The 12802-nt window shown below is 40.8% G+C and overlaps 1 protein-coding gene across 1 annotated transcript in view; it reads right to left on the bottom strand.

Moving 5' to 3' along the window:
* Nucleotides 1–11631, bottom strand: part of LOC124308075 (protein Fe65 homolog) — a 200433-nt gene extending 188802 nt beyond the window's left edge. Inside the window, exon 1 of the mRNA XM_046770420.1 lies at nt 11378–11631. The gene's annotated coding sequence lies outside the window, so the exon portion shown is untranslated. The remainder of the gene's footprint in view (nt 1–11377) is intronic.
* Nucleotides 11632–12802: the final 1171 nt, after the last annotated feature.

The following is a 12802-nucleotide window of genomic DNA, read 5'->3' as shown; positions in this document are numbered from 1 at the left end:
TTCTCTCAGTGTAGATTTCAATTTTCTGATTTCACTGGTTTGCAATGCCAAAATTGACAAATATAAAAGGATAAACATCTATAATTTCAATAGAGAATTAATTTTAAACAGTAAAACGAACCAAGCGAATAAGTATACAAAAAACTAGTTTCTCATCTTTCTTCAAATGCAATATATTCTACTTTGCGGCTTTATATGAATGAATACAAGTGAAAAATTCTGTAACACGAGGCCCGCAAATTCCCTGACATTTCCTGGTTTTCCTGTAGTTTTCCCTGGCACCCTGATACCAGGTAACTTTGCTCTACGAGGATAGTCGACTTCAAGCTTTCTCCGTGTTCATTTTTTTTCTTTTTTTTTTCAAAATGAATAGAATAAAATTTCCTCCAGCCAGGCTGTATGTACCCTCTTATTTCTCATTTACTTTCTTCTCTTCTTCATGCCCTCTTTTCATTTATAAATATATATATATATATATATATATATATATATATATATACACGTGCATCGTTTCGGTCCATTTCTCTCCCAAGGTACCTCATGCATCGTCATAAAGTGTTCACGGGGAGGGGGCGAGAGGTCATCTCGGACTCGGCCTCGCGGGCCGGATGTAATATATGAGTATGAAATTCCAGGGCTCGCGTGCTCGGCGCTGCCCAGGGGCGATGACACCGTACATTCGTCATGGAGTGGATGAAATTAAAGTAAATAATCCCAACCTATTCCGCCGTATACCCGAAGTCCGAGTGTGGCACAGAAATCGAGGGGATAAATCTCGCGGCTGCGGTATCGGACCTCCAGGATACCGCGTCCTCCTCCTCGAGGATCCACGAGTTACACGCGTTGCGTGCTTCCAACCGCCGCGATCTGTTTTCATTTTACCAAAATTCCGACGAACCGCTTTCATATAACGGACTCACACTCGCTCCCCTAACCGCTTTATTCGTTTTATTCCTTCCTCCCTTCGGGGGTTGTCGGTCAATCGTAAAGAAGATACGAGATTTAATTTTAGGGAGGATGTTTCAGTTTTTCTTTCCATGTCCTCGTTTTATTGCTCCCTTTCGCTTATGTCTCCGTGTGAAATGGAAAAATGACTTTCGTCTACGCTTAGCAGGTTCTAATTCGTTATCGTTCAACACAGCCCCGTTTTTGCATTTTCAACGATACATCTCCGCTTCCATTTTACTCACACGCTTGCCAAAATAGCGCCATTTTTCAATCCTTCTTTATCGCTGCACCGGTAAATTGCATCCCGGTATTGCCTTGATCATGTTTAATTGAACACAGTGCGAATTTAAACGTAAATTCAGTTCCAGGTTCGAGATCACATCCTGTTTTGTAGCCAATCAAATTTCCGTCTCTTCTCTCCGAAGCAAATCCCGTTTTCTCGAGTAATTTTCGTTCAATCACCCGGAGGGTTGTATGAATGCACAGAACGGTAAAAGAAAACAATAAATTTCACGAACGCTGAATCAACCGGGCTTTGATCTCGTCTCGATTGAACAGATTCTTGCATATCTACAGACTTGACGTTACCCGTTGGACGAGGAAATATATGTGTTTATTTCTCCGACACGCTCTGTCATACATTCGATTGAAATTCATCAGGGCGAAACAAACGTCTGCTTCGTATAAAAACCCGTGACTATTTTCATCCGTCGATTTACATTCAATCGCATTCGAATAATTCACTCGATATAGCAGAATTAATTTTCCCGCAAACAGCGAGGAGTATAATCCATAATAATCATTCGATTGAATTGTATTTCATTATTTACATATTTCATTTAACTTTTCCTTCGTATACAATTATAGGGATTCATTAATAACTTTCATTAGCATTTTAGCATTGATTTGCCGTTCTGCTTATAGCTCTCTTCAACGCAGCGAACGATTCATCAATTCTGTAATTCATGCCGACATTTTTCGTAAGAATGATGAACCGTCGACGGTATTGTGGACAAGAGTCGATTCATTTGCATTTCATTCTCTGTTAACTTTTCAGTGCAACGTGAGGTAGAATTAACTTGCGTCGTTACGAAGCTCTTTCTCAAGTTGTTTGCACCAGAGAAATAGAGTCTCTCTGCAGTATCGCGTGTTCTCTTCGTATACTCGGCACGACTTGCATGCCATAACTGTTAACAATCCAACTTTTATTTCGAAATCTGCGTACCACCTTACTTCTCTACGAGTTTCGCTTTCCGAGATAAATAAGCCCCTGTTACATGTCTAGATTTTACGGAGCTACAACGTTAATTACGGCATTATTACTGCATTTACAATTACTTAACTTTGCACTATTATTATTGTTGTCGTTACCGTTACTGTTGTAATTTTTTTTTTTTTTTTTTTCTTTACCTTTCAACACGCTTGAAGTTCTACTTTCATATTCAATTACTCTTTAGGTGATTTATTCTTAGACACTAAAATATGAGGCCTATTCATAAATAAACGTTTCATCGGTTCTGACCAGATAAGGGGTTATCTGTAACACATTTCGATGTCACTGGAAACATGCCGTCTTTATCAATATACATACTTTGTCTGCAAGCAAACATCCATGATATCGCAAGTTTCGTCAATTTTCGCAACTGAGCTGATTATGACTGACACAATTAAATTCAAATTGGAATCAGTAAGATGATGGAATTTTTGTGATATCATGTCGAGTCTTGACCCCGTTGCTAAAACGCCGAATAGGCTAATGAATGTATCACTAAGTCACAATCATTCTTGTAATGTCATTCTCATAATCAGTATATGCTCGGTCACGTATCAACAAATTTACATTTAGGTGCATGCGAATAGTAAGCGTAAAATTTTAGACTTGGTTTCATTTTAGTATATCAAGGATGCCGAAACAGTCAAACTTATATGTTAAACCAATTGTCCTGTCAGTTATCTTTTGTCCTTGAAAATACTTTGACACAAAATTGAGCCATATGCCAAGCCTCGAAATAAGTATATTCAAAGAAAAGTTTCGTTGTAAATAATCGTTCGTTCAAAAAAGTCAAGAATCATCGGTAACTGGACTGCACGTGGTTCTACGTCTATGTTGCGTGCTGATTAACCAGGTTCATTACCCTTGAGTCTTAAATTATCACAGGAATAAGGTCATTTGGTCATTATTTTTTATGCACATTATTGTTGTTGATTGTTAAAATTTTTTTTTACTTTATATACTTCCCTGTTACATAGATAAATTGTGATAAACGAACGCGCTTGTATTGTAGACTTGCTTAACCCTGTTCTTCAACCTTTTCTGACGTTTCATCGAAAAATTCAGATCTTAGGGTATATTTACGTCATAGTTCGCGTGATGGAGATTTGTCGGTGCATATAAATGAAAGATTTGAAAGCCTGTCTTGGTCATTATACGGTGGTGACTTCATTAGGTCACGTTTTTGGATTAGAAACATCACCTATTTTAGTTATAATTCTTTACCAAGTAACACATTGACTTTTTTCCAATGCGTACTTGGTTTGAGCATCTCTAACTGATTCTAATTCCATGAGTAATAAATAAAAGGACCACCCTAATGAGTATAGCCATACACAAAGCACAGTTGTCAATTTTGGTAACGATTTTTTATCTTTCTCGGGGTATTTAGATCTCTATCTTCGTTCGAAATGAAAGCGGAAGCGCTGGATCATGGATCAGCGCTACAGATTGAATACTGGGAGAGGAGTCTCAATAACTGCTGTAATGCGAATAAATCTGCAAGTCACATACATCACACGCTTGGTGGATGACACAGCCTCTCAGAGTCAGTCGTCGACCGAATGAATCGCGCATTTTCGCTTATCACGGCGGCGTGCTCGGTTAGGTACTATCATCTCACTGGTAATTGTCGAAAGGAAGAGTTATCTATAGACGGAAATTTTTTTGGATCAACGTTCGTTTCATTGCTTATCCGTAAGTTGATATATTTTTTTGTAATGACGCGTAAAAATATCAGACTCTTACATTAAAAGAATTACAGTACTTCCAAATCATTATGTCAAATTTTATAGTAGAGTCGAATAATAGAAATTGGTACAGTGCTTTTAGAAAAAGCGACTAAAATCTGCATTGCAATTTCTCTAAACTACTATACGATATTTAGGAGTCACGTGATGATTGTGCGTGACGGTGATCTGCGAATACTGTGACATACTACGCATACCATATCTTCGAATCCAATCGTAGAGCTTTGCGGCCTACATGGCGAAACTGGAAAGCTTTGTAACAATGTTTACATACACTTTTGGTTCTACGCCCATCTCTATCAGGTTATAAAACATGTTCTACATATGAATGATCAAAAGAACAATGTACTTTAACATTTAAGAACGAATTTATCCAACATATGACAGTCTAAAACAAATTTTTTTTTTTTTTTTTTTTGTATCAAAAATGTTGCGACGTTATTACCAGGTGGTACATATTTGCAAATTGCTTCAATATTCGATTAATACTTACATCTCAAGGGATTAAAACATACAGTTTCTTAAAAAATTATCACGCACTTCACACGTGGGAGATCGTAAACGCATCGCGCAAATCGTGCGTAACATTCTAAGAAAAATCTACCTTTTTCCTCCAACCTGAAGCCGCGAACTATTGGAATTCCATATAGAATTATACCGCATATCGAATAGCGATGTATAATATGGTATAATAATATCGGGTTATCAATAATGGTTTCATTCACCGCAAGCAGAGTAATGAAGTGTGAAACAATCTGTATTGAATTTCCGTAACGACACCGGAACCCAGAGAGTCACATTTATCGCCAGTTAGGTATAATTATTGTCCCCCCCAACCGTCACCGATATCATGCGTGCAGCCTGCATAGTTTCCTCCGTCTTCATTTCACGCCTGGACGCCTAGACGTCGTCCTCATTTCTGCCCTCCATTTATAATTGTCATAACTACCTGAATACTTTCCTGCCTCCGCCTCTCGGTCCGTCCCAACTCTCGATCAGCGAGAGTTTCCCATCCCCCCCTCACACCCCTGCCGCACCAAACCCACCCCCTCGGAAAACTAAACCATCCAGCGATGCGACTTGGCGTGAAAAGACCTCTCGACGCTTCGGTCCAATAAAACAGCTGGATCTCACCCTGCGGCGCAAGCTCTGCAGGACTTGGACTCTAGCCTGTACGTACATCGCGTACGTGTGGATCCACATCCTCCTCGGCATCGTTGGATTCATTCGGTGCTTGTATAACTCACCAAAGTTCTCCCGCCGCCATTCCGGTGCAGAGGAAACAGACCCGGGTGAGGGAAGAACTTTGTAGGCAAATTCAAGGAGAAATCGAACGATAAAGCTTGCGCTACTCTTTTCCTCGTCCCGGTTAGAAACAGGTTGACACACTCGCGGCGTGCTGCAGGTTCGCGGGAAAGATGTCGCGGTAAAACAGGCTTTACGATTTCACCCCGGGACCTCGGTTTTTTTCCTCCCATTCCTTAACTTCCCTCCCTCTTTCTCTCTCTTTCTCTCTCTCTCACCCAAAGTTTTTTAATACTTTCCACCCTCTCGAATCTTCTTTGTCTCCCGGACGGCGGTAACCTTGCGGTAGTTATGCGACCGACGCGACGCGCGGCTCGGGGTCGCCCGAAGGAGAGCTTGCTCCTGGATCCTGGCTTCGCGGGCTTTCGGGCTGCTGGCTTGCAGGGCGATGGGGGTGGATACGGACCCAGGACGTGACTTGGGTACAATATTTAAAACCTTCCCGACGTCAATACTCTTCACAATGCTTTCACGCATCTTCTAAGTAGCTATCTCCCCTCGCCTTGTACGTACCAAGATGTCTTCACAAGGACAAGATCGTAAAATACATGTCATACGTGTACACCACTTGATATACTGAATAATCGCCGATCACCCAGTCCCTATACCAAATATCTTATCTCCTCGGTTCTATTTCACTTTGTTTCAGTTATTATTTTCACTTCTCGTCACTCTAACGCGATCGGAGAAGAATTACCAACGGGTCTGGGGAAAAAATTAACTTTTGCCGTAATTTTCACAATTTTTTTTTAACGTTTCTCGACCACCACAGAAACATGAAAAAATTACAATTATCTCCAAAGTGGGTGTACGTTAAGATCTGAAATTTTCAGGTTATTTGCTTTACGGTAAACAATATTAATCAGCAGCCTGCAAGTAAAGAAAAATGACGCGTCTATTTTTAATTTTGCAAGCAACTTTGTAATACAGCTGTCTCACTTCTAGAGAACAATAGTTAATGTTCAAGTTCTACTCAAACGGAATATACAGACATCTTTTCATTTGCAAATGCGGAGTATAACGTGCCGTTCATTCGAATTGGAATTCCTTGGAGTTGGTACAGATAATTGCGATTGTCTTACACGGAATGTCGAAACCCGAAAGTGCACCGCAGCTCTTGCAGGATGCACGGTAACAACACCGGAGAGCCAATTTCTTTCCCAGGCTCTACACCGGAATGGTGAATTTATATACGAAATCCACTGCAGAGTAGCTGCAGCCGTTCCTCTCGGGTAGAAACGGAGAAAACTCATTTCTCGCGTGCGTCCAATTATCCACTGCCCTCTGAATCGCCCATACGGTACATACATATATATATATATATATATATAAGGGTGTGCCAAAAAAGAATTTCTTGTTTTTTCTCAAATACGCGTCAAAATTTCTGTAGGGCAGCTCAAATGAAATATCTCAATCAAATATGAGCTCTTAATATTAATATTTAGAGGTGCCGATTTTATTTTTCCATTTTCCAGTATTTAATTAAAACGTAAAAACAATCGGAAAATGACTGAATTTTTTCTTTTCGTAAGCAGCTTGGCTTATGAACTATAAAAACATACTTAGACATGATTTAACTGTGACTCAATATTTAAGTGCGAATATCTCTTAAACGGTGAAGTTAAAAAAATTTTATATTAATACCTTTTTATAGAGCATAAAATTTCCCATAAGAATCTGTATTTAGATAGTTTATACGTCAAGCTGTTTACAAGAAAACTTTCAAACATTTTTTAATTTTTTTTTTTTTTTATTGCGTGTTATTTAAATGGAAAACGGAAAAAATAAAGTAGACACCTCTAAATATCGATATTAAAAGCTCATATTTCACTGAAAGAACATATTCTCTTTGAGATGCTCTACCGAAATTTTGATGCGCGTTTGAAAAAACATTTTTTTTTTTTTGACACACGCTGATACATATTAGACTAGCAGTACAAAAAAAATGTTATGCTCAAAATTTCAATGCTCTATCTCACTATCAAGGAGTACGTGTAATTTTTTTTTTCATATTTAAACAAAATGTTTATAGACTAATTTCTGGACTATGTTTTTTTTGGATGCCATATTGAATGTTCCATCATGAAAAATTGAAAATATTTGAGTAAAAAATATTTTCAATCCCAGATGTATTTATTTATATCTACCGTTTGAGTTTTTTGAATCGTTATAAAATTCAAAAAGATCAAGGTCTCTAAATGGTTAACATCTTATTTTATAAGAAAAAAAAAATTACAGGCACCCCTTCACAGTAAGATAGAGCATTGAAACTTTGGAGGGTCTTGTTTTCTCAAGGTTAACTTAAGATTCCTCAACTTGAAGAACAAACATTGTTTTGAACGGCCAGTCTAATATATACGTATATTCGTAAATTATGTGATACCAAATTTTTCAGAAAAAAAAACTCTCGCGTCTACGTAGCAAAGTCAAAATAAGTTATTCGATTAAGTACGTAATATAAAATTCTAGACCATAGGCACAAAATTCAAGAGGCAGGCATCCACGTACCGACAATTATCATTCTTTCTTCGTCTGACTCCTTTTTTATGGCCAATAGGAAATTTTTTAGCATACAGCATAAGTGCACTGAAAATATACAATATGAGGACCTCGTTCCCGAACCCCGGTGGTCACGTCATATATCTGTACGCGCATACGCGGTTTATACGTGGGGTTTGAAAGGGGCTGATCACGGTACACAATCAAGGGGCGACACATCATTCGCGTTACATAAGGGCTGCAAGAGGTTTGAGCGAGCAACGAAGAAGGCGAGGAGAGGCGTTATCACGCGCGAGGTTAGATCGTGCCGAAGTGGGTGTCAATAGATACCTAACACCCGGTCGACGGACCAAGGGACGATCGCATACCTATACGGAGACACCTATCTGGATGCGCGATGTCGCGTAGAATAGCAAATGGATTCGGAAGGTGCAAAGAGATCGAGCCCTTCTCTTCGGTCCGCACGACACACCGAAAGGTAGGTACTACATACCCACGTATACACACGGATACCGGAGGTGGAGCGATGCGATCAAAGGGATATTTCCATTCGAGATCCAATCATCGCGGGCGTTATGCCGGCAGCAACGGGGACGGTAATGGCGCGATCAAAATAAGGGTACAACATCGGGAGGATCGTAGATATGAGGACATCGCGTTGTCGCATACGGGATACGTTTCGTATACACCTCATCTGCGGATCACGGTTTTGACACAAATTACTCGTTACAAGGGCTACGAGGTACGCTTTTCCAGCTCGGCTCAACGAGCTTTCAAGTTTCCGGCATAAACTAAGCCCGCGCTTTTGAACGGGGGCCGGATTTTGGGGGTTCAACTTACTTCGAGCCATCGGAGAAACTACTACGGAGAGTATTGTAAATAATTGTTCGGCCCGTTATGCGACCGGCGAATTAGCGAGTGATACGAGTACGGCTTATGTTACGAGGAGACACAGTTTTAGCAACGGTGGCTGAAAACCTCGATTCCTGAATAATTTAAATACATACGATGTATTTCGCACGAATTCGACTAATGATTTTTCAAAGTTTCTCCGTTCAAAAATCATTCATTCTAGACCATATCAGAAAGTGGAAACTATTTTCCTCATATTTGTGTCACTTGTTCGAACATATTTTATTCGTGACTTTGTTCAATTCGTTACTCTTGTTGCCGATTATTTATTTTTACCGACCAAGCGGGTGTGAAATTATAGATACATTGATGTGCACGTATATATTTACATTAATTTACGTCGAAATAATAATACGTCTATCGCAGTATGCATACAAGTATGAACGCGTCGATATGTATTCGCATGTCTAAAACAAAACCGTCACTTTTGGAGAAAAGTTTTTTCATAAATTTGTGATTTTTAAGTGAAAATAGTATTACACGAATTTCTATGGCAGGTTTGAGAAAACGAAATTTTTCGAGTTTTTACAGTTTGATTTTCGATGTACGATATGCATAATTCCACATCCGCTTGGTGCATAAAAATGAATAATTACCAATAAAAATACCGAACTTAACAAATTTACGAAGAAAAAACTTCAAGTTAGTGAAACACGTATAAGAAGAATAGTTTCCACTTCCGGATATGGTCTAAAATGTTTGTCTGTGATCGAAGAATTTTTTAGAGAAAATAAAAAATGTCTTTCTGTCTTGAGGTTTAAAAATTCATGAAAAGAATAATGGTTGGAGGAAAAAAAATTAAATAATTCAGGAGTACTATTCAAGGTTAGGAAGATAGTATAAAAAATTGTGAATGAAATCAAAAATGGTGAGGGAAAATCGTTGGTCGAGTTAGGATTGAACAGTTCGTACATATCACGGATTGACGATTCGTGAAAAATTTTCGGTAGCGCTTCATTACAAGACTATTGCCAGTTACGCTAAGATTAATTTTTATAACATTGAAGAAAGAAAAATAGTTGGACGAATGAAGGCTCAGGCCTTCTGAAACCTATTTGTGGTTTATTTATTATCATCTTTCCAAAGTTGTCTTTTGTGCAATGCATGAGCTTGATAATAATTTCTCAAATTTTGAGAGGAAATATTATTTCACTGTACAGCAAGAGTAAGAATTTTCGTGAGTTTGGAATATGGAAACGATGAAGAGTGATTACCTTTTTCACATTGATAGCGGCACAGTCATCCGAGATATTATTTCTACAACCTTGAAGCCCGGGCCAAAATTGAATGCAAATTTCTCCGAAATTCTCGCGAGAAATATTAAAAGCAAAATGATATAATCGTAACTAAAACGGTCTCCCCGCGTATAATTTTGCAGTCCATTCGTCGGGTCGATATCATAAACTCCGACAATGCGAGTGCGGCGGGAGATAGAGATCCATGGGGGAGGGAAAAAATTACGGGATGGAGCGTGACCTACCCCAATGAAAATTCAAACGTTAAAAGGTAGATAAAACTCGTCGGCAGGTCGTCCGATCCTCACAATATATTTCCCTTATTGCAAAAGCTTCCGTCCGCCGCGTATGGGTAAAGAACTTTACGACAATGCGTATAGGTGGTGACTATTATAGCGGGTGGGTGGTCAGACATACGTGTACGTCGTGTGCCAGAAAACTGACAATACCCGTGAGTTGTTGTTCGAACGTAGTGTTTTCAAAGGTATTATTATCTGCCATCGAAGCCGCGGGAGGAAAAGACAGTCGGAGGAAAAGAGAATGGGAAAAGGAAGAAAAGCTGGAAGAAATAAGAAGACAAAAAAAGAAACAAGCGACAGTCGGCACGGTGCCGAGAAAAATATACGTATACACCTCTAACAGGCTGTACGCGGAAAAGCGCGCTGCGGTAAAACGTGCACAATGCGGAAAACTGCCGAAAAGCATCCCCGTCTCAGGAGCCTTGAAATTATACTCGTGAAAATATTAAATTCTAAGGAAGTGATGCTTACTTTTTTTTCACTCGTATCTTTCGTCGCTTTATTCTTTCGTCTACGTTGAATTAATTTTTGCCACTTAAGTGTTTTCTCTTCTGTTTATTTATTTTTTCTTTTCTACTTTCTAAAGCGTCAATGACGTTATTCGGCGAAACTAAACGGACATTCATGTTCATTCGAGTAACCGCGAAACAGAGAATTGGATAAGGAAAAAATACGTACAATAACGAGAAAAATTAACTTATCGATAATTGATAAGAGATTAAGCATGCTCCGCCACGTTACCTGCAGTCTTTATTCATCATCGTCCCACTGTTTTGAAAATCAATCCCCTTTTCACGTGTGACAGTTACGTACCGCGGTGCGGTTTGTTTCGTTAAATAAATAATTAACTTTCCACTGATAAGCGAAGGCAAGAATTTGTGCGGTCACGTAGAAACTCGGTTTGAAAAAGGTGTCAGATACGGAATTTCCACCCCGTTACGTTGATTCGGCACAGCTGATGAATTCCAGAGCGGCAATTACAATATTACGCTCCTTGCGAGCATAAAGCGGAGAAATAAAACGGACACGACAAAAAGAGAAACACCGTTACACCTAGCGTAGAGGAAAGAAAAAAAGTAGACCCATAAAAAAACGACACGCGTCACGCTGCTGGGTGGGGAAAAAAAAAAAAAAAGGTGAGAGTGCAGGAACGCTTACCATAGAGGGTGATCGGCGTCAGGATGCTCGGAACTCGGACGATGCCTCGGAGTAAAAAACTGCAAGCTCCTCGGCGCGCGGATGTCACTCGTAAACACACACAGGGCAAAACCGTGTCGATATTAATTTCGCCTCGTCCTGTATTCGAATATTCAAAGGATAATCACGGCGAAAGTGAGGCGGGATCGTGCACCGCACGGGTCCACGGAGCCGCAAATAGGTTAGAGCGAACGGTGCTGGTTCACGGTCCGACCGCCGTGGCGCTTGTGAGGGGGTGGTTTTCGCGTTTCGGCTCAGCAGCGCCGCGAAGCTCTCGCCGTACGAATACGGACCGAGACTACTGGGCGGCGGGCGGCCTGACAGGTATTGACTTGCAGGAAAGCTCGCGCGTCGCCGGCGTTTGTTCGGCGAGGGCGGAAAAGGAGCGAGAACGGCTAACGAGTGGGAATTAAAATTCGCCTCACGGTGGTCACGGCGAAGTTGAAACGCGGGCGAGGATGGAATAGAGCTTGACGGAGGGCTCCGAGGGAATGGAGGGGGGATACGTTCGATGAGAAATTTTTTTCTCCGCGGAATGAAAAAGCTCCCTATCGCCACCGGGTGTACTTCCCTGGAAACGGGACGAGACTTTCACCACCGCGATCGATTTCCTCGATTTAATTTCGTCTCTAGCCTTGTTTTACGTAACGAATTTATGCACGCTCTCTTAACCCTGTACCCCCATCGCCAACGGATGCGAATCTACTTGTCGATTTGTCACTCGGTTCACCTCGTCCCGACGTTCGTCAGGGAAGGGGCGTTTTAAAACTCGAAATAGAAAAAAGAATAATGGAAAAAATTGATAAACAACCCCGAAGCTCGGTTCTCTCCCAATTTTTACGCCGTCCCGTTAACGGACAATACTTTCTAAGCGGGGGGGCCAAGTTGTATTGATTTTTGTACTGTTGTCGCACGGCGTGTATAGTCCGCCGCCTTCTCTCTACGTTAGCCTCGTACGTACGTTGTGTATCTACGTTGTATACGTATTAAACCTACCTACGTACTATTCGCTATTGTGTCCCCGCTCGCCGTCGCCGCCTTCTCTCTTTCTCTCTCTCTCTCTCTCCCTCCCTTCCTCCCTCTCTCCCTCTATCTATCTCTCTAATTCGCTCGGTATCCAACTTGACACTATGCAAGTCCCGTGCCAGCAGCTATGGTGTGATATCGATAATAAGTACACGTAGCCGCCACCCAATGCCGATCCCACTTCCACTTCTCTACTGCGATACGTGCACCCACACAAATGCAACGCGCGGCGCGCGATATTCCACCCGTTTGAATACATCCCTTGACTGTCCGTCCCTCTGTTCGTAAACCACCACCCCCACCCCCACCCTTCACCCTGCCGCTTCATTGTTATATGATAATTACCTTCGTCAGCTGCAG

This window comes from Neodiprion virginianus, chromosome 6 (assembly GCF_021901495.1).
Source record: "Neodiprion virginianus isolate iyNeoVirg1 chromosome 6, iyNeoVirg1.1, whole genome shotgun sequence".
Classification (NCBI taxonomy): Eukaryota; Metazoa; Arthropoda; class Insecta; order Hymenoptera; family Diprionidae; genus Neodiprion; species Neodiprion virginianus.
The sequence above is the reverse complement of the archived record's forward strand: the minus strand, read 5'-3'. Positions and strand labels throughout refer to the sequence as shown.